Source organism: Vidua chalybeata, chromosome 1 (assembly GCF_026979565.1).
Source record: "Vidua chalybeata isolate OUT-0048 chromosome 1, bVidCha1 merged haplotype, whole genome shotgun sequence".
NCBI classification, from domain to species: domain Eukaryota; kingdom Metazoa; phylum Chordata; class Aves; order Passeriformes; family Viduidae; genus Vidua; species Vidua chalybeata.
In genome coordinates, this window is record NC_071530.1 from 2229959 (window position 1) to 2255269 (window position 25311).

Sequence of the window (25311 nt, forward strand, 5' to 3'; positions counted from 1 at the left end):
GAGAGGGACCCGGGCTGGGGGCAAGGAGGGGCTCATGGAAGGGCTTTCAGATCCACTGCTGCTCTAATCCATCTCTCAGAACTAGTTTCTACATGATCCAAGGCTTAAGCAATCCTGCTGCCTGTTTGTCCCCATAATGACATTCAAACCTCTTGGCTCCATGATCTTCATTTGGCGTAGGTTCCGAAAAATGTTAGATATCCACAAATCTCACCAAAACGGGCGGTTAAATGGGGTAGATTTGTGAGCAGTGTCCTCCCAGGGGCTGAAGGGTGTGAGCATGTGTGTGTGTGCATCCAAGTTCCTTGGATATCCTAAATGCAGAAGAGTCAGTGCTCTCCAGTTTCAGTGCCCACAGGATAACTCCTCGTTCCGTTTTTTTTTGTTTTCTTCAGTTCACCTTGTTTCACAGAATTGCAGAGCACAGAATGGTTTGGGTTGGAAGGGACCTTTGAGGGCATGCAGTTCCAACTGGATGTGGTGGGCAGGGATGTCATTCACTGCTTCAGGTGTCTCAGGGCCCCATCCAACCTGGCCTTGGACCCTTCCAGGGATGGGGCATCCACCAGCTGATCCAGTGCTTCACCACCCTCTGAGTAAAGAGCTTCCTCCTAACATCTCATTTAAATCTCTTCTCATCTAGTTAAAACTGTTTCCCTTGTCCAATCCCTGTCTTCCCAAGTAAAAAAATCCCTCTCCCTCTTTTTTTATAAGCCCCCTTTAGTTACTGTAAGGCCACAATGAGGTCTTCCCAGTTCTCCAGGCTGCACAATCCCAGCTCTCCCAGCCTGTCTTTGTAGGATGGTTGCTCCAAACCTCTGATCGTCACAGGGTTTGTCCCCCTTCCTTCCTTCTCAGTCTGAGATGTGATTTAAGAGAGGAGTGAGCCATTCCAGGAATCTCCTCATTGCTTTGTGTGGCAGAGGAAGGGATGAAGAGGAGGAACCTCCTCGTTAGGTTTAAGGAGAATGAAGGACTCCCATGCTTTGGAGAGCCGTGGTTCCCAGTCACAGCTGCGTGTCACTCATTTCCCTGGTGGATTGGGGCTGGCAGCTCCCAGTGATGTGTCCTAGAAAAGTCCAGCGAACCCTTCTGTGAGATCTCTGTGGTGAAAAAAAGCATTTATTATGAATTCATGTATTATGAATTCATATATAATACATATGCCTATATGTTTATGTATAGATAGGTAGATCACATATGCCTCTTCTTAGCTTTGGCTTCTGCTCCAAAGGCAGTTGGAAGTCATAAGAAATCTTCCTTTGACTGTAACAAACTTTGGGACAACCTATTTGTCTTGTGTCTTGGACTCTGAGATCCTTCAGGATCCTACAGGTTTGCCTCATACCTTGATTCTGGGCCAGGAAAGTGCTGCTTTGGAGCAATTCCTTTGTCTCGTGTCTTAAGACTCCGAGCTCCTTCAGGTCTTGATCCTTCCAGCTGCTTCAACCTTTGATTCTGGGCCAGGAAAGTGCTATGTTTACTCTGTGTTTACCCTTCTGGGATAAATTCAGGGGCAGTTCTGTTCATTTTCTGTGCTTGGGCACCGGGCTGGGTCACGGGGGTTGAGGTGAAGCCTGGGAGCAGGGAGAGTTTTCCTGTGCTGGGCTGATGCACAGCACGTTATTATCCATGCTATCAGGGACACAGAGTAATAATGTATGGAAATTACAGGCATATCTCAGTCCCATCTCCCCAATCCCAGTGCAGGGCAGAGAAGGAGCCCGGTTAAGGCTTGTACACATCTGACAACGTGCAGCAAAACTTGGCTTGGAGCTGGATGGGGTTTTGGGGCATGCAAAGGCAGAATTGCAGAACTTTGGTGCGTATCCTTCAGAGCTCACAAAATCCACCCGTGCACCCAGCTCTCAGCTGGGATGGGTGCTGAGGGCTCCGAGCTCCACGGGCTCCTGGCTGAATCCCCAGCGTTGGCCGAGCCTCAATCAATGTGAATAATTGATTTGGTAGTTCTGGGGAACGGCACAATCCCTCGGCGAGGGTGTGCTGCTGAGATTTGGGAAACTTGGGCTCAAAACCCTGCTCGGGATCGAGCAGAGGAAGCTCGTGGAGCTCATTTTCCCATCCCGTGGGTAGGTGCCACAACCATGGAGTTGCTGACTCTGAGCATAAAGGGGACATTGCGTCCTCCAAGATCGCTTTGGGAATGGCACCTTAGGGGATGGGCACCTGAACAAATTACCACGAGGTAAGTTAGGGTGTGAACTCATCAGATGCCAGTTTTTCTGTGGTAACTGCCCGTGTGAATGCTCTTTCCCTGCAATAAACACGAGGTGGTTCATATTTACCAGGGGGTAAGAACGTTCACATGGGTGTTCACATGGCTCACACCCTGGTTTGACTCCCAGTAACTTGGGCCTGTGCCTCTAACCTCAGTACCCTTGAAGAGCCATCCCGAAAAAGAAAAACCAAACTCCTCTGCTTTACATAAACCACAATTTTGCCATTTCTTCATTTCAAATTGCAATTATTTCAGTTCATCTTCGGTTGGCCAGAAAGGATTTGCTGAGATTGACTCCACTGCTCCTGTTTTGGCAGGGAACCTGAGGTCCTTGAGGTCCTGGTGGCCAGGATCAGCCAACAAGGGCAGATAACCTACAGACACCACACCAGCTTTTCTTGCCTCATAGTCAGAGACCTTCTGGGCACTGACAGAATATTAATATTCCTGTTTCTCACAGCCAGCTCCCGAGCCCTGAAGAGATTTAAACATGTGGAGATATGAAGTCAGGCACATAAAAATCTCTTCAGCCAGTGGAGAAAGGGTGGTGTGGCTGTGGGATGAGCGGTGCTCCCAGGTTGCCTTGAGGTCACCAGGTGTTTTCCAAGTGCTTTCCATAGATCTGGGAAATGGTCACGAAGTGTTCTGAGGGAAAGACCTGGATTTTCCGAAGGAAAGGCCTTGGATCAGTGGTCTGTGAGTCTTCCAGTGCTGCATAGATAAAAACCTTGCCTAGGAGCAGGCACAGCATAACTGTTCATGAGCCCGAGGACAGAGCGAGGGAAAATGTCTTTAAAATATTCCAAGAACTGGACTGAATGTTCCAGTCAGATAAAAATACCCACCAAACTAACAACCCACTTGCTTGTGGGCTGGGACTTTGTCTCGTGATGATCCCAAAGGCTGACTCAGGTTATCTGAGGCATCTCCTTTCAGGTGAGATGGGGAAGAGTCAATTCATCCTCGAGGAAGCCTTCCACCAACTGGGGACAGCTCTGCTTTGAAAGCAGGGTTTTCTCAGAATGTCCAAGCACACCAGGAGTGGTATTTCTGCTCTGTTGGGCAGCAGAACCTTCCCTAAGAGACCTCTGGACCAAATTCACTACATTTTAGCCATGTAATGCTCAACTATCTGAGCCAACCATCTTAGAAAGTTGGGCACCCTCTGAGGGCGATTCATCCTTCCTGAGATTGGGATCTCTCTAGTGGATGTGATGAATCACTGTCTGGAGTTGCCTGTCTTTCTCCATCCACTCCAGAAACAGCCTAAACACCTCCCTTTTAGACAGGTAAAGTTGGGAGGGATGACTGGGTGCCTGAACACCCCACAAATATCATTGATGTGATGCCAGTTGGTGTCTGGGAGGTTTTTATCCCTATTTTAAGAGAGGCTGATGAGAAACCTGAGGTGTTTGTCAGGTCCTTGACCTTCCTTGTTGATTTTGCCTGGAGAAAAGAGGTAAAAGAAAGACCCAAATCTTCTTCAAACTCTTCCGATTTAAACACAGTGGTTTTCAATACTCTTTTTTTTTTTTTTTTTTTTTTTTTTTTTTTCAGACAATATTTGCAGAGTTACTGCAAAAAATTCTGGACTGTCATACTTAATAACAAAGAGTATTTTGAGATTTTTGTTTCTGGGCTTAAAGTGACATCTGGCTAATGAAGACCCAGAATAAGATTTTTGCAAAGAAATGATGTTCCATGAAAATCCCGTGTGGGGCACTTACATTTTTTCTCTGGAGCAGCTGGTTCTGGCCACTCTAGGGAAGGGTTGCTGAGCTCAGGTCTGCAAATTCACATTTTTCTTTAGGACTGGAGCATTGTTACCAGCCCAGTATAACCATCTGTGGCTGTGATGGGTACAGCCAAGACCTTGCAGAGAAAACAGAAGCAATTTTTCATCCCTGCACCCTTCAGAGGGCAGCTCATGGTTTGTGACTGGCCAGTGGCTGGGTAGAGCTTTGGCAATGCTTTGGAGAAATACTGAGTTGCCAACAGTGTTTGTTAACTGCAGAATCACAGAAATAATAGAAATATAGAAGGGGTTTAATTGGGAAGGACCTTGAAAATCATCTCATTCCAACCCCCTGCCATGGGCAGGGGCACCTTCCACGATCCCACGTTGCTCCAGACCTGTCCAGCCTGGCCTTGGACACTTCCAGGGATCCAGGGACAGCCACAGCTGCTCTGGGCACCCTATGCCAGGGCCTCAGCACCCTCACAGCCGAGAATTTCTTCCCAATATCTAATCTAAATCTCTTCCTTTTTAGTTTAAAACCAAGCTGAGAGTTGATTAAAAAGCCTCTCCCCCTGAACTCGCTGTTGGATATTTTTTGTGTGTGTCTATGGCTCAGGAGGATGCGATTCATCGTGGCAAGCTTTTGTCACCCAAAATGAAATATCTGGTTTATAATCTCCATGTAGAACCTTTTTTAGGGACTAACTCCCCCAGAGGGCAATTCAACCCCACCTATTCTAGCCATCTATTTTTAGGACACAGCAAGTTGCTCTTCTGTGGCCCTGATGATTCCGTTACAAGGTCAGAGAGGTTTTGGGTGATACTATTAACTGAATTCCTAACTTTAAGGTGTTCCAGAGAGATTAGATGAACTCCATTGAACATTGGTTTCTGCCATCAGCATGTGCGAAATTCCAGTCCTGGTGAATCCAGGTTGTTTTTTTTTTGGTTTTTTTTGGTTTTTTTCCATATCTATTGAAGTCCTGCAGCCTTGAGAACCGGTTTAAAGCTGGAATGGTGTGAACTGGCACAGCTCCATAGCCTGGAGGATGGGGACAGCAGGTGACAAATGTCACACTAACGATATTACAGCTCAGAGATGAACCCTCAGCTCCGTGTGGCTGCACGGAGTCACGGCTTGAGAAGTTTGCTAGTACCTACACGTCCTCCCAAAATCTAATTGTGCTGATCCTCCAGCAACCCTGACCCCAGGGAACTTTCTAACCATGCTCTGGAAGCTTCCTTCTTGCTCTGCTCTGCTGCAAACCTCTCCAGTGAGAAAGCCTCTGTCTCCTGAGTGATTTCATAAGAGCAAAGCTGGGTGTTTCATTAGGCTTTTGTGGATGTGTGCTTGGAGGAGGCGACCTGGAAACGGGGAGGTTTGTCCAGAACATCCTAAGCAATTGGGAGATGTCATCACAGCCCATGTGGCTCTGCAGAGTGTGGGTCTGGTCTGCAGTGACCTCCAGAGTTCCGTGGCAACTTGGTTTTTATGATGATTTTCCCATTCTTACCTTTATGGCAAAAGTGATTTCAATTGAGTTTCTAAGTTAATACAAAGTTTCCGCTCTGCAAAATTTAAACAGAATTGATGTCATTTTTCTCCAGTTGAAACATCCATCTACTTTCCTGTAACTCCACAATGTCTGAACACCTTTCCCTTTGCTTTGTGTTTCCCATAGGATTTAACAAACTCTTTCATTTGTTGGTGCAGTGCAATCCATGCCTTATTTAGGAAGTCAGAGGGAAAGGTGGGAGCAGCAAGCTCAGCTCTTTTAGCATAAAACAGGTCCATATTTCCAGGGCTTTCTTATAAATACTGAGAGCTTGATCCCGCTGGTGACTGGGTGGATAAGGTTTAATTGCCAAATATTCTGTGTACAGTGAATTTAGTAAAGGCAGAATTAGCCCTGCTGGACATTTTTGTATCCATCCATTCCTGTGTTTGCCTCAGTCTGTGAACTGAGTCCCATCCCAGGAAATTCCATCATTAGTGATTGATAGTTCAACCCATCTGAAAGTGGATCTGAGCTGTAAAAGTCTGTGGGCTCGTTTTTTAGGATTGCAATGAGGATTCCACCACATTTCCCCCCCTATTCACCCAAAGAAGTTGGGCTGAAATGCATTTTTTGGGAAGAGCTTTGAGCTGAAATCTTGAAGATGTCAACAGGTTGGGAGAATCCATCCTTTTTCTGGAGGGATTTGGCCAGCTGGGGATTCATCAACTGCACCACACTTCAGGTCTATTTCTGAGCTGAGTCTGGTTTCAGTGAACCATCACTGGTTCCCATTTCACTTCCAAACTGGAAAAAAATGCTTTGTATACTCCAAGTATCTGGTTGGGAGTTTGTCATTTCAAGAGTACTCAGAATGGATAATTCCAGGAGTGTCCTGTGGACCCTCTGGATCGCTGGAGGTCTGGAACTGAGTGTCCCTGTGTTCTGTCCCAGGCTGGTGAGGTGAGCAGGACCCTGTTTGTGGTCATAATGCTGCTGATCACATCTCTCTTGGGAGCAGAGAGCAGAGGTGGGATGGGAGAGTAAAACTCTCGGTGTCTCTCTTGAAAGTTGTCTCTTCTAACAATAAAGAGGCTGAGTTTGTGACTTAGACCTGACTGGACTATCATGGTACCCATGACTATCATGGTACCCATGACTAAGGACCTTTGGTGACATTCATTTGTTGTTTCCTGCCTCAGAAGCAAAAGTCCTATTAACCTACCTAAAAACTGGTTTTATTTGTGAGAAATAAATGCCTTTTATTGTTTTCTACTCGGCATGGCTCTGTTGTAAGGGATGCTGGCTGCCTCTGGTGAAACAGATTTGCTGCTCTTTGATACAAGCTGCTCTTAATGCTTTAAGCTGGAAAAAAATTAAGGAATTTAAGGGTTTTTTTTATTGTTACCACTGTTAGATTTGTACAAAGTGGAGGGGTTTGGAGCGATACTGAAGTCCACCTTGTCGTGGCACCTCCCAGCACGGAGGGGCATCTCTGTGACCTCTCCCTCTCCTCAACACAACTTTTAGTCAGTTTTGTACTGCCCGAGGCTTTGGGAGGAATTAGAATCCAGGTCTAAGGGTTTGCCTGCGTGTGGAAGTTCTAGCAAATTAAACTCCTGATCGAGTTTCTGCGGTGCAACAAGTTACCACACATCAGCTGACCCTTGGTACCTGTCTGTGTGCTCACGGCTCGCCTGCAGCAAGTGAGGTAATTAGACTTTGCTTACCCACAATAAAAAAGGGTTAATTTAAATCACGTTCGCCAGCATTTGCTGTAGGCTAGGGATTCACATATGTAGGATTGCTGTGGGTCAACTAGCACTAGGGAGTAATTTGAGCTCCTCTTGCTTGACCATGAGATTGAGCCCTAAGTGGAGACGGGGATTTGTTGTGGTGTCTGAGCACTGATTCCTTCAGGATGTGCTCCAGGACATCCACAGTCAGCCTTCTGCAGCAGAGACATCTTTTCCTGTCTCCTCTGTGGTCGATAAGGAGGAGAAGCGGGGGATTGTAGTGAGACATGATTCTTGCCCTAAAGACCTTTAAAAAAAATGGAGTGAAAACACCTTGAATTGTGCCCTCAAATGTGGTGCTTCTTAATTTTCTAAATTACTGAGAGGGAAAGCTGGAGGGCTGTCTCAGATGGACACCACTCCATGCCTACTGGAGGTCATCAGCTGGATGACAAATAGATCACAATGCACAAACGGATGACAAATGGACCTCCCATTACAGTTTTACCAATCAATTTTGTCACAGAGGATGGGGATCTTGTGCCATCCAAGGAGCCTCCACCTGCCTCTCAAAAGGCCTCAGGTCTCCCGGAGATGCCATGTCAGACCTGCTGATATCTCAGAATCTACGGCCCAAATACGGAGCACCTTTCAAAGAAGAGCGAGTTACTTTGAGGCATTCTGTTGCAGATGATTCAATTGCTGCTGACTGTTTGCGTTTCAGGGTTTGTGAGGACAGGTAGGAATGTACTTCCACTCCAGGTTGCTCTGCGATGGTGTCCCGTGTAGGTAAATCATTAGTGATTTCTATACATTTTATAGGTGTTCACGATGACTCAGAGAGCTGGGAATTCTCTGCAGGGTGCAATTCCTGCCTTCATGTGAGCCAAAATCATAGAACTGGTCAAGTTCCAAGTGCACAGGAGATGAATGAAGAGGCCTTGAGCTTAGAAATAATGACCCAAGCACTTATTTACTCTTTCAAATCAGTATCTTTCGATAGCCTGTACAATGCTGCAAGTTTCCTTTCCCTAACATAGATAACCTTTTCCAAGTTTCCTTCCCTAGTACAGATAGTCCTTTCCATAATCTCAGTTTTGGGATTCCTAATTTCTTGTACAATGCTAAGCAGGGAAAAGGACTAAAAGACTTTAGTCCTGTGGAAATAGTGAATTTCCAAACAGAACAGTGATAACCCTCACTGAGAGTTTGATACATTTGGCTAAATGTAGGTGATTAAAACCATTTGAGATTTCCCTGGAGTCCATGTGCAGCCTTCCCACAGGTCCCTCATGATCTTGTCTTGTCTAAGTATCTCACAGAGGGTTTTTCACATGGAAAAATTTAGGAAATGTTTAGCTAATTGAATTGATTCCTGAGCTTCAGATCCAGATATTTTTATTTGGCTTCCTACCAGTGCCTAGCGAGTGATCCACGTCAGTGGAGATTTAAGGTTCCCTGTATTTGTGTACGCAGGAGCGTGCAGTGTCATCCGAAGGGATGCTTTGTGTCACCCCAGGAATCCACATGATTTAGGGAGGCAGGCTGGAGCCAGGTGGGTGCTGGAAAGCACCTCAAATTGTACTCAACCCTAACCCTGTTGAATTCCAGCCTGAGAATTCAACATGTGATAAACTATGGGGAAAAAAAAAAAAAAAAACAAAAAAAACCAGAGAATTTGAAGCAGGCGCATACGATTTCTCCCAAAAGGCAGCTCTTGGGAGGTTGGCTTTGGAATGTCTGCTTCCTGACTGAAAATGGTGTTATGTAAAGCAAGGTCAGCTGACTTACGTGCAGCAATGAAGATTTATCCTGGGAATAACGGGAATGATGGCTGAGAGCTCTGCTAGCCTGGCCATGGAGCTCTTGGCCATCACAGGGAGCTGTTGATCGTGGAGACAGGGGGATGAAATACAGAATTAGGGGATTCTAGAATGTTAAGGGGTTGGGATGGATCTGGAGGATTATCCTCCAGTCCCAATTCCTCCCACCATGGGCAGGGACACCTTCCACCAGGCCAGGTTGCTCAAAGCCTTTCCAAACCAGCCTTGAGAACTTCCAGGGCTGGGGCATCAACAACTTCCCAGGGCAACCTGAAAATATGAAAGAAAAAGGATGACCAGCCTCCTGTGTTTTGGTTCAGTTAATTTGGATCAGGTTGAGCCAATGTTCAGGGAAGTGGAAGTTCACTTTGATGTGTGGAGATGAAGGAAGCCCACAGTTTCCTGGTAGCCTGCTGCCTGCCACTGACCCTAAATTGACTTTAAGTAGTTCTCACTTTCACGAGTAATCGAGTAGCACTGATTTAGATCTGGGTCTGATTATTGTTGGAGAGGAAAATTAAGGTGTTTGTCTTACCTAGAAGGATAAGCCGTGGCGTTACACAGGATAATCTTCAATTTACCACCAGAAGCAGCTGCACTAAAGACAGGCAGGTTATCAAAGCACTGAGCTTCCTTTGCAATAAAAAAAAAATGCATCATCCTCAGGTGACTGACTGCAGCAGAGCTGCTGTGGCTTGACACGCTCGCAGCCCTCAGCAGCACTGCAACACCTGTGCATGACCTCAACTTAATCCAAAGTCAAGGGCAAAGGAAGAGATTTAAGCCTGGCTGTCTTGGTGGAGGCTGGGAGCGCACGCATGGACAGTTGCAGCAGCTCTGCTGGCAGGCAGCAACTTGTGAATGACTTGATCTCATTCATTGTGTGCCAATACCTTGCTTCTCGTCACCTTGGTGAGTAAACAGAGGGAGGCAGAGCCCCGGCCTCCACGTTTATGAAAAGCGTTGCCATGCCGACGCGCACAACCGCACGCGGACCCACGGGAGGGGATGGGCTCTGCACAGGCACGCACCCCTCAGCCTGAGTGGGAAACGAGAGGGGACAGGCCAGCAGAACCCACAGGAGACATGTCGCAGCCCAGGACATCCCTCTGGCTGTCTCAAGACCCTGGCAGGGGTCTCGGGGACCCGGGCATGAAGTCAAAAACGCCTGTGGCTTCGATTTTAGCCCGTGGGAAAAGCTGCCAACTTTGTATGAGGAATTACAAGCCACAAGGGTTTGAGTAGTGCGATATTTGAACTAACACAGGGTGGAAAAGTAGAAATTTGGGGTTTTTAGAATATAGTTCAGGGTGTCAAGATGGAGGAATTTGTGCATGTCCTAGCCTTCTGTTCCTTCTTCTTGTCCTCCATGTCTTGGTGCGATGGTGGCACTTTTCTATTGGTTTGGGATGGGGACACACTGTCCAACATAGATGTTAGATTTTGGTGCATTGTTATAAACAGACTATGTGTAACTTTTGATATAAAAGGTAAACACCGCCCCAGGGGGCACGGCAGAATGCCATGGTGGACTTGCTAGGCAGAGCTCGGCAGGTCAGAGAAAGAATGTTTAGATAAGAAGAAAGAAACCACCTTGAAAAAGCAATGGGAAGCATTCCAGGCTCCCCCTTGGGTCACCGGGCTAGGGGAGCAGGACTTTCACACCGTTGGGGTCTCACCAGCTGACCCTGACAGGGACACTGCTCCCAGCCCGGGATGGAGCTGCTGGGGTGGAGCTCTGGGGCGAGCACACCTGGGCTGCCAGGCTCCATCCCCTGCCCGTGCCAGGAGGGTACTGACAAACTGGAGGGCAGTCAAAGAGCCAGAGGGCTGGAAGGACTGATGCTGGTGGGCAAAGATTAGCTCTGAGTACTAATCTGGGCCGAAGAATGAGAGGACAATAGCTCTCAAACTTTTGTCAGGTGTATGTGTGGGAAATGGATTTATAGAAAATTCTTAAAGCTTGATAGAAGGTTTACATGCGTGTAGTAGAGGAAAGCAAGGAGGGATGGTTCTGCAAGGTACCAGGAGCACAACTTGGAGAAGGAAAGAAAGGGGGATTCCAGTGAAGTATCAGAGAAAACAACTTGCCTGGATGCTCTAGAATTACAGTGTAGAGGAGTGATGTTAAAATGATGCAAGTATCATAATTTGATTTATTCAACGTCATCCCAGACAAGACCATGGGAATGTGTGACGGAGGTTTCTATTTTATGGCTGGGTGGTGCCAAATGAGTGATAATTTACTGGAATTCAGTGAGGGTTTACCTTCAGCTGATGAGAACCTCCAGAGGTGCCCTGGCTTCAGTGAAGCTGTTGCAGGGAGAGGCAATGGAAGGGTTGGAATTCAGGATATGGCTGGATCGACTCTCCAGGCATTCATCTGTGCCTCAGCCTCAGGACTTGGACATTCACTTGTTTAGTTACAAAATGGTGAAACTGCCAATTTGTGACTTTGGGTACCAGGGATAACAAACTGTACAATTATAGCTCCCCACTGACTGCAATAATTTGCTGTGACCAGGTTTTGAGTGCCTTCAAGTTAATGATGAACTTTATCTTCTAACCTGATCAGTCACTGTGCCCACACGTCCTCCCCTCTAAACTGGAGAGGCGTGGATTTGATGGGTGGAATGCTTAGTGCCAGGAATTGGTTGTGTGGTCGCATCCAGAGGGTGGTGGTCAGTGGCTCAATGTCCACCTGGAGATCAGTGACCCCCGGGGTCCCTCAGGGGTCTGTGTGGGGCCCAGTGCTGTGTAATTCCCTGATCAGTGACATGGATCAGTGGGATCGAGGGCACCCTCTGCAGACAACACCGAGCTGAGTGGTGCAGGTGGCACGGTGCAGGGAGAGGATGACATCCACAGGGACCTGGGCGAGCTCCAGAGGTTCAACGAGGCCAGGGCAAGTTCCTAGACCTGGGCAAACCCTGGGATCAATCCAAGCTGGGGATGAAGGGATTGAGAGCAGCCCTGGGGAGCTGAATTTGGGGGTGCTGCTGGGTGAGAGGCTGGGCATTCCCTGACCATGTGCACTGGGAGCAGAAATCCAGGGCTGCATCCGCACAGGTGAGGGAGGGGATGCTTCTTCCTCTCTGCTGCCAGGAGCCCCCACCTGGAATCTGCACCCAGCTCTGGAATCCTCAGCACAGGAGCAGGGCCGGGGTGGGGGCACAGAGATGCTGAGAGAGCTGGGATTGCTCAGCCTGGAGAAGAGAAGGTCTAAGGAGACCTTGGAGTCCCCTCCAGTGCCCGAAGGGGTTTGCAAGAAAGATGAGGGCAAACACTTCAGCAGGACCAGCTGGGGTAGGACAAGGTTCAGTGGTTTTAAACTAGGAAAGGATTGATTCAGACCAGATGTGAGGAATACATTTTTTATGATGGAAGTGGTGAGGCACTGGCACGGGTTGCCCAGAGATGTGGATAACCCGTCCCTGGGATCACTCAAAGCCAGGTTGGCCTGGACTCTGAACAGCCCCACGTGCTTGAAGATGTCCCTGGTCATGACAGAGGAACTTGTCTCTTCCAACCCAAACCATTCTGTGATTCCACAAATGGGAATTCTCCCACTTAGGTTGTCATAACTGAGTTGTGATTGAGTTGCTGCCTGAAAGAACCTTTCCTTTCATCAGATCTTGAAGGACTTGGGTGAATGGTCAGACTACGTTTAAGTAACTATATTTTTGGCGGTTTATGTTTGGTGAGATGGGTCCTACCTGGGCTGCAGAGGAGCTTTTGAGAAGCTCCTGAGTGCATGAGAACAGAGAATTCTCTGTCAGAGCCCCTCAGCTCAGGTCAATGCTCTCCTTTAGATTTTCCTGGGTGGGGATGAAGTGAAGAGTTGACTTTGTGCCACTTAGAGGAGTAGGACACAGATATTGCCCTCCTCTGGGCACACCCTCGGTGTGTGAGGTGGTCATTTCTCAACTCCCCATTATTAATGGGTGTGAAAGGGCTGTACCTACAACAGAGGCACAAAGACTCTCAGGATCAACATTGTTTAAGGACTGTGCCACTTCTCTCTTTAGCACCCTGCTGATAAGCAACCAGCATGCTCCTTAATCAAAGATTTGGTGTTCAAGAAGAGGCTCCTCACAGAAAATGGCCAAAAATGCACATAAATGTAGCAGACAGTCAGTGTTTACTGACTGACCTGACAAGATACTGGTAGGAGAAGGGCATATGGAACTTGCAAACTAATTTTTGGGGTCTCCGTGAGTGTGATGGAATCCCAGTGTGCTCCTGGCTGTGGAGTCACATCAGATCCCTGTGTAAATGCAGCTGGAAGGAAGGAGGAAGGGTTTTGTCATCACAGCCAAGGTGGGGCTGGTATCTTTAGGGACACACTGGCTGCTAAATGCTGTTAAGGACCTGAGTCCTGGCTTCCTGAAAGTCCAGGAGTGCTGTTTGTCCCCACCTGAGGGCCTGCCATCCCAGGTTGCTGATAGAGATCCCTGGATTCCAGCAGCCTTGCCATGGTACGCTCTGTGCTGCTCCAAAACGCCCTGGGATTAGATTTGTACAGAAAGGACAGAGCAGGGATGAATTATGTCTGTGCTGAGTTCCTTCCAGCTGAGACAAGCTCGGGAGCAGGATCCCACACTTCCCATCCAGCTGGCAGCCAAATCCACCCGGAGATCTCTCCACTCCTCCCCCCAGCCCTGGCTGGACCTTGTGGCTCACTGCACAGGGACCCTCGTGGTCCATAGGCAGGAACTCCTTTAGGTGAGTCAAAAATTGGAGCCTCCACCCCGTTGGCCGAGCCGTGCTGAACTTGTCTCAGCTGGAAGTCACTGTTTGCATATTTTCCCATAGAATCTGTTTGATTCCAGGCTGAGGTGTGACATGCAGCTCCCCGGCTCCTCGATGTGAGTTCGCCTGGTGGATTTGGATTGTCTCCCAGGTGCTGAATTATCCAAGAGAGGAGCACATTTTTCCTCACCTTCATGGTGTGGTATCCCAGGGTTGGGGGTGTGTGAGGAGTTAAGATCTCAGGCACGCAACTTTTGGGGCTGAAGTAATCTTTTTGCTCAGTATTGACCCAATAGCTGCTCTCACAGCCCGAGGTAGGAACTGTGGCAGGCACCTGGCAGGAGCTCTGCCATGCAGCAGCATTCCCCAGATTCCTGGCTCATTAAACAGCTCTGAGGAGCTCCAAGGTTATTATCAATTATGCTGGTATCTAGATTAGTCCCTGCTCTGCCACCTTATCAGTAACAAAGCCATAAAGCTGGCCTTTGGGATTCTTATCTCCTTCACTTGGATCAAATCCCCAATCTTGGTTGCCCACTAAGTTGATCTCATCTGCATTGGGTGCCCAAAAGCTCCCAGCAGCTCTGCAAAGGGCTCAGGGTGTAAAAACATGACCAGAATCCTGATTTACTTTATCCAAAGCCCTCCGAAGGCAGCTCTTTCCAGGAAATACTGATTCCACTCAAAGCTCACTGAAGTGATGCATTTCCAGTGAAGGGAACTGGCAAAATTCCTTCTGATTTCCAATCTTCAGGAGCTGAGCTCCAGGTGGGGACAGCCTCTTCTCCCAGGGCACAGCCTGACCACAATTCCTTATCTGTCTCTGTGAAAAAGAGGAGAAATAGCAGAAAAAAAAAAAAAACCTGAGGAATGATAGTATCAAAAATTAGAGGTTTGACGTGGCTGCCCCAGTGGGGTTTTTTTTCCACCTATTCCAAAAAACCCCACAAACAGAAGCTCCCAAGTGGTTTTGAAGGGGAGCTGATAAAAGTAATAATTACTTTGTGCGTTACTAATAATGTACAAACCACATGCAACCCTGGATGAATTCAGAAGTTTAAAGTGAGTGTGAGGCTCAGGGATCTAATCTGGGCCACGTTTGTGTGATTCTCTTAAGGCAAATCTGCTCAAGACTTTTGTGAGCACCAAATCTTAGACAATTGTTGTCCGTGTCTTCCCTGGCTTCCTACCTGTGCTTTCTCCTGGATTTTTCCTGTTGGCCATCATTTAAGAAGTTGCAGAAATAGGAAGAATAGGTGAAAATACATTAAATATACACATTGTGCAAAGACACAGCTGTGTCCCCTCCCTGCTCTCATTTCCTATCTCAGAATATTGGTTTTTTCCTCCTGTTTGGGCTCCCCTTTGAGTCAGCTCCATGCAGCTGGAGAGGCTGGGGCTTCCTGGAGGTCTTTTTATTGGAAATCTCTTACTCTGGAATAGATTTTGGATCAGGCTATGGAAGCTTTCCTCCTCCATGCCCAATTTTGTCTACTCCTGCTAAGGCATCCCTATAGATCTTTGTCAATTTAGCAACTGATATGAATAAATAATACCCTCAGTAAATAAGTTTTTAATTAAATCCCTCAGTGGATATTTTTAGTTGGTAAAGTAGAGCTGAACACGGATTTATTGGAAGTTTGACCTGAGAGGGGTTTTGTTGGTTTCGGTTCTGGTTTGCTTATTTATTTATTAAAATTCCTGGAGATTATCATGTTTTTAAATTATGGAAGCCTTAAAAAACTTGGAACAGCCATTTCTTCAGAGTGGGGTCCAATGTGAAACATGTAACACAGGGAAACCTGGGTCATGCGTGGGATTACTCATTTTCCTTGCATTAAATCTAATCCTTATGAAAACTTTGCTTGAGCCAAACACTTAACCACATGTTTAAGCACGTGGGGCATCCTGTCCTTACATTCTTGCTTGTGTCTCATTGATCCATCTCCCAGCTGGGGCATCGGGTAAATCAGGAACAAACGGAATTGACCCAGGAGGGAGAAAAGGAAATTTCCAGCTTCTCACCACCTACTTAGTAGAGTGAGTTGAAAGGTTGAAAACCTAAAAAAACCTCAGTGATCAGACAAGACTTGAGTGGAAATGCAGAAAACAACAGCTTTTGGTGCTGTTCCAAAGATTAAAAGGATAAAATTTATTGATGAAGTGGGGAGATTCCTAACTAGAAGTAGAAGTGAAGCCTCCCTGACCCAAAATTGTGTTTACAGGCCTACCACAGTGGAAGTGAGGTTTTCATAACCACTGACAAATATCTGGTTATAGGCAGAGGCAGGATGTGCACCTCTGGAGCTCTCCTAAAGAGCATCCACCCAGTGATCCATCAGCAGTTCACCACTGAAATAAAGCTCGTTCATTAATAATCCATCATCTACGTGTCAGCAGCTTTGTCCTTAATTCCACAATGGAATGGCTGTTTCCATGGATGTGGATGGTGATATTATTCCCACCTCACCAGCAGGAAATTGAGGCAAACCAAAATGCCCCCAGCCCACAGTCCCATGCTCACACCTCAATAACTACATCATCTTCTCTTCTAATTAATGTAATTTACTGATAGAATTGATCCGTGTGCACACTGGGATGATTATTATCTCAAATCTAGCGTTGGGACAGTTTCGTAACCCACCCAGTCTGTCAAGGCTGAAGGTTCTCCATCTCCAACAAGTGGGCTGAGGATTTTTGTTCCTCAATGCTCAGGAGGTTCCTATGTGTGCTTAATCCAGAGTTGTGAGCCTGAAATTGAAATTATCACTCTGAAGGCAAAACACACACACACCAAAAAAAAAAAAAAAAAAAATTCTGGGGAAAATCTGCTGCAGTTCTGATTGGCAGTGTTTGATGATTAAAAACATGATTCATCCAAAAACAACCCACGCCTTTCAGTCTGTTCCCAGAGCTCTGGCGCCAACCAAATTCTGGGTACCCAAGAGACATTTCTGTCCTGTCACAGCAAGCAGCATCGGAATTGCAGCAGGGCAATCCCTTCCCCTGTGCTGGCACAGGGTGCCTTTCACAGCGATGACCCAGAGTGAGTCCAGTCTCACTTACGGGAAAGCCTTGGGTGCAAAAGCCTTTGTTGAGCAGGATGCTGCTGGACAATGAATGAAAGGTGTTCCCAAATGGTTTTTTAGTTGAAGACCCTTGCTGATAAGTGATTAGATGCTCTCAACAAAAGGTGGTGCTAAAAGGATCAAGGAGGAAAGTCGGTGCTGAGTGGGAGCAATTTGCTGGTGAGAATCAACATCCTTATTCCTGTAAGGCTGGAGAAGCCTGGTAATTCCAAGGCATAAATCCCTTTGAGGCTTGCCACATCCCGGTTTCAGCCGACGCTGGGATGGGTTAAAAGCAGGAGGGGCAGCATTGTAAAGCCATGATCTTATCCGAGTCTCATCCAACTGGCTATTTATATAGTTGTAGATATATTGCATCCCATTGTCTGAGGCACAACCTGGTACTCAGCCATTTGAGGGCTCGTGGGGAACTGCTCCTCTGATCAGGGAATTTTACAGCACTCGGTGATAGGGGGGACTTTGTGGCCTGGAGCCGTGGATCATCTCGGGCCTGATCGTGTCAGATTCCTTCCCGAAAACAATGAGGAGCTTGAGTCACTACTTGGGTGGGAAACCTCCAAGGAAATCTTGGTATGACTCTGTATCTTCAGGACCATTAGGACCATGAGGGCTACACCTGGTGGCTCCTTTGTCAGGTCTAACAACCCCTGTTTGAGTTAGAGCATTCAAAAAGCTGCCCCAGGTGGCATTTCCTAAAATTCCTGTAGCTCACATTCAGACCTCTGCTCTTAAACCTCAGAGGAATTTATTGGAACCCACTGTAATGTCAAAGATCAAGAAAGGAATGAATAATTCAGGTTAAAACTCTGGTTCTGAGCACCAGAGAGAAGTTTGATGATATTCAAAGAACCTCTGTATGTGACTTCAGTCTTGTATCCAATATCCTCATCTGTGAACGGAATCAGTCATTCCTCTCAGATTTGGATGTCCTTCTGCTTTTCCAGGCCTTCTCCAGCTTTTCAGTACATCTGAATGTGGCATTTTGGGTCCTGTCTTGATGCCTGTGCAGGCTGACCTAGAGCAGAGGCTGGACAGAGCTAAAGAATAAAGCAGGGATTTATTCAAAGGATCTCCTCCATGGATCCACCTTGGGCAGCACCAGAGCCCAGCCAGGGCTGCACCCAAGATGAACCAAAATGGTCCCAAAATGCACGAGCGCTCCCGGGGGCTCTCACTGGGATCAGCTCTGCTCCATTTGCACCTTGCAGTTCATTGTCCCATTCCAGCTTTAGCCCAGGCACTCCCATCCTGCTTGTTTTTCTCTCTCCAGCCCACGCTGTTTGTGCTCCTGGGCCTGAGATTTGGATCATTTGTCCTTGGTGCCCAGCTGGAGCAGGAATTGTTTTGTCTCCCTGCTCTGTGCAGAGAGCTCACCATCCCATAATATGAAGCTCAGACCCACACACTAAAGCAGCACAGAATCTGAAAATTTAAAAGCTCAAACCTGAGGCATCAGTCCTCCCCTGTGCTGAGTGCTGTGTTATTCCCCCTCCTTTGGGCTCACTCTCCAGCCCTGCTGTGCTCAGCATTCACATCCTGGGGGTCAGTCCCAAATCCCCACATCCTCCTGGAGCCTTGAGACAGCTCCTGTCACTCCCACAAGCCTGGCTTGGCACCTGGGGCATGGAGGTGGCTTTGGGTGGTGACATCCTGACCCCTCTCTTTGTGCTGTCCTGTCCGTGTCCTTCACTGTCACCCCTCTGATGTTTCCACATCCTTCAGGCTCTCTCAGTAATGATGTGGTGGAGTTTTTTTGGCTGTTGGTAGGACAGTTAAATAGCACTGAGATGATTTCAGGGAGTTCCAGTTACAAACAGCCTTGTTTGATGGCAGTTGCTCAGCAGAGTGACACTGGAGAGTTGTCAACTCCCCATGTATTCCTTTTGTACTATGCTGATCCTAAATATGACCATTTTGAATTCTTTATTCCCTCTTCTTCTTTATAGTCTGACTAAAAATGCTGTACCGACATCACTTTTATCACCTCTGTTTAACAATCTCATTTAAAAATTGCATGAAATTAGTTTTCCATAGAACTGTGGTTACTACCACTAATTATATTACAATTTTTCCATGCTCTGTGGGTTAAGTCTTGTATCATCCAATTCCCTTTTGGGCCAGATAACAGATTTACAGTTATCCATTTGCTCTTTAACAACACAGTGGATTCCTAACCTATTTGGCATTCTCTTGTTTTCCATCATCACTTGGAGATTTATTACAAATGTTAGCAGTAGTTATCCAGAAATATCCGAGATTCCCTTCCTTCTTTATCTCCTTGTTCATCTACAGGAGGCTAATACGTTATTAGGGACTACAAATGTGTGTTTGGATATCTCTGTATGTTCTCTAACAACACATAAAACAATTATTTATTGGTCATCCTCGTGTTCTTAGCAGCGCTGACCATGGATTATCCACTATGGGCTTTCCTTATCACTTATCTGCCTTATTGTGTCCTAATTCATATTCACAGTTTCCCACTCTTCTCTCATGGTCTGTGTGTGCACATAGGACTGGGGTGAGTGAGATTCACGAGCAGTGCTGGGAGCTGATGGATGGCTTTTAAACCGCCCCGTGGGATTTCACCTACGTTCCTTTTCTTGTGTTTCTGTAAGAGCAAAGGTGAATTAGGGAATTGCATTCACTTTCCTTAAACTTCTCACACTCTACCTGGCCAGACTTTTCTTTTACCCTCCCACTGTAGTTCAGTGCTCCTGTATCACAGCCCCAGTAGAATCATTGATTTCTTAGAAGCAGCAAATATGTCCTTTTTTCTTAATCATTTACCAAACCAAAAAAAGCTTTCAAAACTTTTTCAGAACCCTCCCGGCCCCTCTCAGTCAGCCTGCTGTCATTTTGCCTTTCAAGACCTTCCCTGTTATTTATGATTATGCCTTAGCAGTTGCCAGTTCCAAGGAAGTGGAAAGGTTCCTTGTCCTGAGCACCGTGTGTGCACATAGCGAGAGACAGTCCCTGCCCTGCAGCACTTCAAATCTAATCTGAAGAGACAGAAAAAAAGGTGGGTGAAATGAAGAATTATTAGTATGGCACGATGTTAGCAACTCCTTACCCCGGATCCCTGGCAGCTTTCCAGCCCCCAAAAGGACAGGAGTGCAGGTATTTCTTTTCAAGGTAAGAGCAGAGCAGGGGGTTTTGCGGTGGAAAGTTCTCCACCCTGATTTTGCCACAGAAGAAGGGGTTTTTATTCTGGGAATTTGACACACGTTTGAAGCAGGGGTCTACCAGAGAAGAGGCAATGGCTGTGAGCAGCTGCTGAAGGCTCTCCTGGTGCTGTGTCAAAAAAAAAAAAAAAAAAAATAGAATCCACATTTCTGCAGCTGGGAAACTCAAGGGAGCATTCCCCTTCTCCCTGTCGAGATTTGACATGTGTGGACACAGACAAGGAGTGGGGTTTGCTTAGGCAATGCACCAGTGCTGACTCCTGCTATTCTGCTAACTGCTCTTCATTTTCTACTTACTGCTGCCTCCCATCCTACCTCATTCCTGGCCCCTTCTCTCTTTCTTTCACCCCTTCACGTCCTGCCTGAGTGCAGAAAATGAGCTTTTTACAGCAGGAATCATCTCCCTGACGCTTCTCCACCGAGCTCTTAACACAATGGGAGTCCTAATCTCAGACTCAGGTTCAAGGCATAATAGTAATAATTATTGTTGTTATCGTTGTAATAACAATGATGGAAAGATTTAGAGAAAGCAGGGGGAAAAAAGTGTTGCTAACAGCAAGGGAAAATTACCCTGATCCTGGAAAGAGGTGTGTATCAGCAACTTTTAATCACCAGATAGGCTTCCTCTTCCAGGGTGGGGTGATGCAGGAGTCTGGGAGCTCTGGTTGTGTTCCCTGATGGAGCTGGGAGCTGTGTGAGCGGCTCAGGCAGGGTGCAGAGAGGGGTTTTCCTAAATTCAGGTGCCCAGAAAGATGGGGAATGGACTGCAGGCATCCATCCAGGTCCCTCAGCAGACAGTGGCCCGGACCTCACGGCCAGAGAGGTCAATGTTTGGCCACTTATGGGGTTTGGAGCTTGGGGTTAACAGCCAACGTGGGCATGTGGGGCTTTCTCCCCCTCTCATTTCTTTGGAGCACAGCAGATAAATAGCTCCAGGTGAAGGCCTGCACATTCTTTATGAAGCAAAACGTGCTGTCGGTGTAAGGAGGCGAATGTGTGGCCCGGGGCACCATGTGCAATGTAATGTGTCTCGAGTCCCTTGCACGGGCTTGTTTGAAATATGTGTCAATAACACCAGCACCAGCAGCAGTTTGCTGCTCAGAAAGGAAAAGGAGGTGAGCGTGCTGGGGAGAGAGGGGAAAGCAGCGTGGGGTGGAGGGCAGGTAGGTCCCCATCCTCCCCCACCAGCCTCCTTAAAAACCCCAAAGCTTCCCCTCCTCCCCACCACCCACCTGGTGAGATCACCCTCATTACAGTGAATGCCCAGCACCAGCACTTCCAGGAGAGAGCCAATGTATTCACTTACAAACCCATTTTTACCGCAGAAGCAAGAAATGATCTCTCGCAGGGAGAGGGGGAAGCCTCTAATTATTGTTTTTAAGGGCGTAAACCAAACTCAGGTCAAAAATTACGGGGGAATTGACTGTATTCCTCTTCTTGCTTCCCGTTCTAGACAGGATTCAGGTCTCAGTGATTTCAGCAGAGTCAAAATTAGCACCTGCAAGTCCCATGTGTGGAAAGCCACAGTCCTTCTGCACAAACCTCTTTGCTGCCACTGCCACGAGAGAGTGGCTCCGGCAGCGCCAGCAGCTCTTACAGGGAAGATGGGTCAGCACATCCCTGGGGGAACTGGCAGATTCCCTGTCTCTGGATATCTCTGGATCAAGAGAGGGCACCTTTCTGGAGGAGGTGATTCAGCCACGGCCAGTGGTGCAGAGGAGATGAGTTAATGGGTGGTCTAACCTGGTAATTATATACGTTGATGAATCCATAAGATTACGGTGTTGTTGGAAGGGAGCTCGGCAGAATTCCTGAGCTTTTGTGGCTGCCTCTCACCAGTTCCCCTGCCCCAGCTGAGGAAAACCATCTCACAGGGAGGCAAGGGAGTGGGATGGTGCTTAACCTTCAGTAGAATTTTGTGTCCTAGTGAGGATGTCTCTGACTTGGTCTACAGTGGGAATTGCTGGGCTTGGGTCTTTGCTCCTGTATTTGTTACAATTCCCATGGAGGGGGTTTCTACCCCACTGCAGCCTCCCTTCTCCTCTCAGCAAGCTCTGTGGAGCTCAGAACCAGACCTTTGGCCAAAGGGGTTGGTACAGGTGAATACAAACCTCTCGTTCATCACCTGACTAAATAATCCTGAGGTCAAGGTGGGATTCATCCCGTTGGACACCTGCACTGCCAGTAACTCACAGCTGAGGTATCATGGAATCTTCGAATGGTTTGGGTTGGGAGGGACCTTAAAGATCATCCCATTCCACTCTGTGACATAGGCAGGGACACCTTCCACTGTCCCAGGCTGCTCCAAGCCCTGTCCAGCCTGGGCGTGGGCACTGGCGGGGATGCACAGGCAGCATTATGCTTTCATGGCCAGTGGAGTCCAACACTGAACTGGACTTAACTCCATGACTTAACTTCTAATTGAAACTGGTATCTCGACTAGGCCAAGTTGCTTGTCCCCTAATTGTGTCCAGTTCTTCCCACTGGACACACGGGACATGTGGGATGGCTGGCTCAGGTCTGTGTTGTAGCCTTCCGCAGGGCTGAGGGGGCCACATCGAGGCTCCCAGTCCCGCTGTAGATTCCCAGTGGTACCTGAGACACCCAAGCAGGGCTGGAAGCCACTGGACGGGTCCTACAGAAAACCTGTGGCACTTGGGAGCCAGGTCTGACCCCCAGGAGATGTCCCTGTGCACTCAACCAAACTGACCCTGGCATGTCCTGAGGTATCTCACCAGCTTTTGGAGACTTCACCCGCCTTGTCCTGAGCTTCTGATTTCCAGACATTATTAGTCACTATTAGTAGGAAAAGGAGGTGTAAGAAAGAGTTCCTTGAGGGCACCCTCAATGTTTCTGCTCAATGTTTGGGTGCACCAGAGCGGAGAAATGTTCAATCAAACCGCCAAACACAGGGATGTGTCAATAGGTGTGTCCGTGCGTGGGTACATGCGGGAAGGGAAGGGAAGGGAACAGAAGGCAGAGAACATCTGATGGTGGCATCGGGGATAAACACGTTCTCGTGTTCATGGCTTTGCTTCCACTGCCATTTTCAGCCTTGCAGTTGAGCAATCCCTTCCAAAGAAAGCGTCCTCTCTGCCCTCCTGGTTGGTGATGAATGGGGTGATGTCCTGTAGGTGAGGAGCTTCAAACCCCTGGTGTCTTTGTGCTGTCAAACCTCCAGGTGTTCCTGCTTTGTGTAAAATAACTGAGCCCTTCTTATTGCTGCTAAATGCCCTTCAGTTCCCCTGAACCTCGGTGACAATCTGTGGAGCTGAGTTCCATTGATTAATTGGTTCAGCATTGCAATAAACCCCAGAGTTGTGCTCTAAGACAGTAGTTATAGAGCCTCTTTATCATTTAAAATGTTATTCCTGTAAAATTCCTTTAAAACTGAACTTTCTCTTGTCCAGGCAGTATGGACAGTTGAAAATTGCTATATTATTTAATTTAAAGAAAAAAAAAGTTGCTAAAATCTTGAGTGATTTGTCCAGTTCAATATTTCTGGCCAGTCAAAATGTCTCCTTTAGATCCTTACTTTGCCACATTCTGATGCATTTTCACTGGCACAGGTAGCCGGGAGAGGTGGTGGGTCCCATCCCTGGAAACATCCATGGTCAGGTTGGGTGGGGCTCTGAGCAACCTGACGTGGTTGAAGCCATTCCTGATTATGACAAGGGGTTTGGAGTGGGTGACCTTTGAAGTCCCCAGACAAACCGTTCTTCCACAAGCCATTCCATGATTCTCTAATTCTGGATTTAGGGTCTAGGAACATGGGAAGGCTGAAAACCAGGGAGTGAGCAGCTTCTTTGTTTGCTCTGGTGAGACAGAGCTGCTTCTGCAGAGGCTGCGTGGTCCCTGTGGCCACTCAGACCCCACATGAGATCCACGGATGGGTTTGCTTGTCTCCAGTGCAGCTCCCTCCCCACAGTATGGTTTTGTCACCCTTCAGATCTCCTGTGAAACCCAATTATGAGCATTGCACAATCCCCCAGATCCATCAGTGCTTCAGTTCTGCAGAGAAATCCAAGCTGGAAGGAATCCATCTGCTAAGCTGAGTGACCCTGAAGCTTTATTATTATTATTATTATGCTGAGGAGGGCTCGTCTCTGGTTTCTAAAGTAAACACAGGAGGTATCTTGGCAGAGGAGCGCGCAGCAGAAAGCTGGGATTGCTTTCCCAAATTCTTGGCCGCTTCCCTTGCTGCATGTCAAAGCTGGTATCTTTGCCTAACAGTGATCACCCCTCCACGAGCTGATCACGATCTGGCAGCCTGTCTGCAGCTCCCCAGCCACTCTCAGACAGAAATCATTAAGGCTGGGATGCTGCTCAGGTGTGCAGGTGCTGCTCCTAACACTGGGGAGATTCCCAAATCCTTCCGCGGAGGCTCCGTGCCCCCAGCACTGAGGGGTTGTTGGCTCTTCACCCAGAATCTTATTCCATCCCCCAGGTCAGAGGTTTGGGGTAGTTTATGCTGCTCCAAGGACAACTCCAGACCCACTTTCTTTCCTCAGAATCTTTCCCCTCCTACCTGCAATGGGAATGGCTCAACCTGGACAAGAGAAGGGTTCAGGGTGACCTAACTGTGGCCAGGACCTGAAGGGAGCTACAAGAAAGACGGAGATAAACTCTTCACAAGGGCCTGGAGTGGCAGGACAAGGGGGAATGGCTTCACACTGAAAGGGAATAGGGCTGGATTAGATATTAAGAAGGATTTCTTCCCTGTGAGGGTGGGCAGCCCTGACAGGGGGTGCCCAGAGCAGCTGTGGCTGCCCCTGGATCCCTGGCAGTGCCCAAGGCCAGGTTGGAAACTGGGGCTTGGAGCAGCCTGGGATGGTGGAAGGTGTCCCTGCCATGGCAGGGGGCTGGAAGTAGATTTAGAGTCCCTTCAAGGTGCCTTCCAACCCAGGCCATTCTGTGTTCCTGTGATTCCATGATTCTTCCTCCTTCCCCAGTTTCTTTGCCATTCATCAGCCTGACCCCTTCCAGATGTTTTCCATCCAGGCACTGCCTCACCAGTCAAGAAGTTTCCACCCTGGAGAGGAGCTCTGTTCCTCTGAGGAACATCAAGGCACCACATCTGCCAAACCACCTGGAGAAGAAACTCTTTGAGCCACGTCTCCGGGTGTGAGAGCACCAGACCCCAGCAGGTTTAGGGAGAGGAGCCTGGAGAGGAAAGCTTGGTCCTTCTCTGTGCTGTCTGGTGCTGCACACGTGGTGCCATAACGCTCTGGCTCTCTTTTTGGCCTTTTAGAC

General features: G+C 47.7%; 1 protein-coding gene and 1 long non-coding RNA gene across 2 annotated transcripts in view; one reads left to right on the forward strand and one right to left on the reverse strand.

The window, feature by feature from the left end:
* Nucleotides 1-25311, forward strand: part of WNT3A (Wnt family member 3A) — an 89869-nt gene that overhangs the window by 13605 nt on the left and 50953 nt on the right. The window lies entirely within an intron of this gene.
* LOC128798438 (uncharacterized) lies at nucleotides 18086-22297 on the reverse strand. The gene is made up of 3 exons (XR_008434424.1): nucleotides 22170-22297; nucleotides 20101-20167; nucleotides 18086-19875 (listed from the first exon to the last, which is right to left on the reverse strand). It is a non-coding gene; the product is annotated as an uncharacterized LOC128798438 (long non-coding RNA).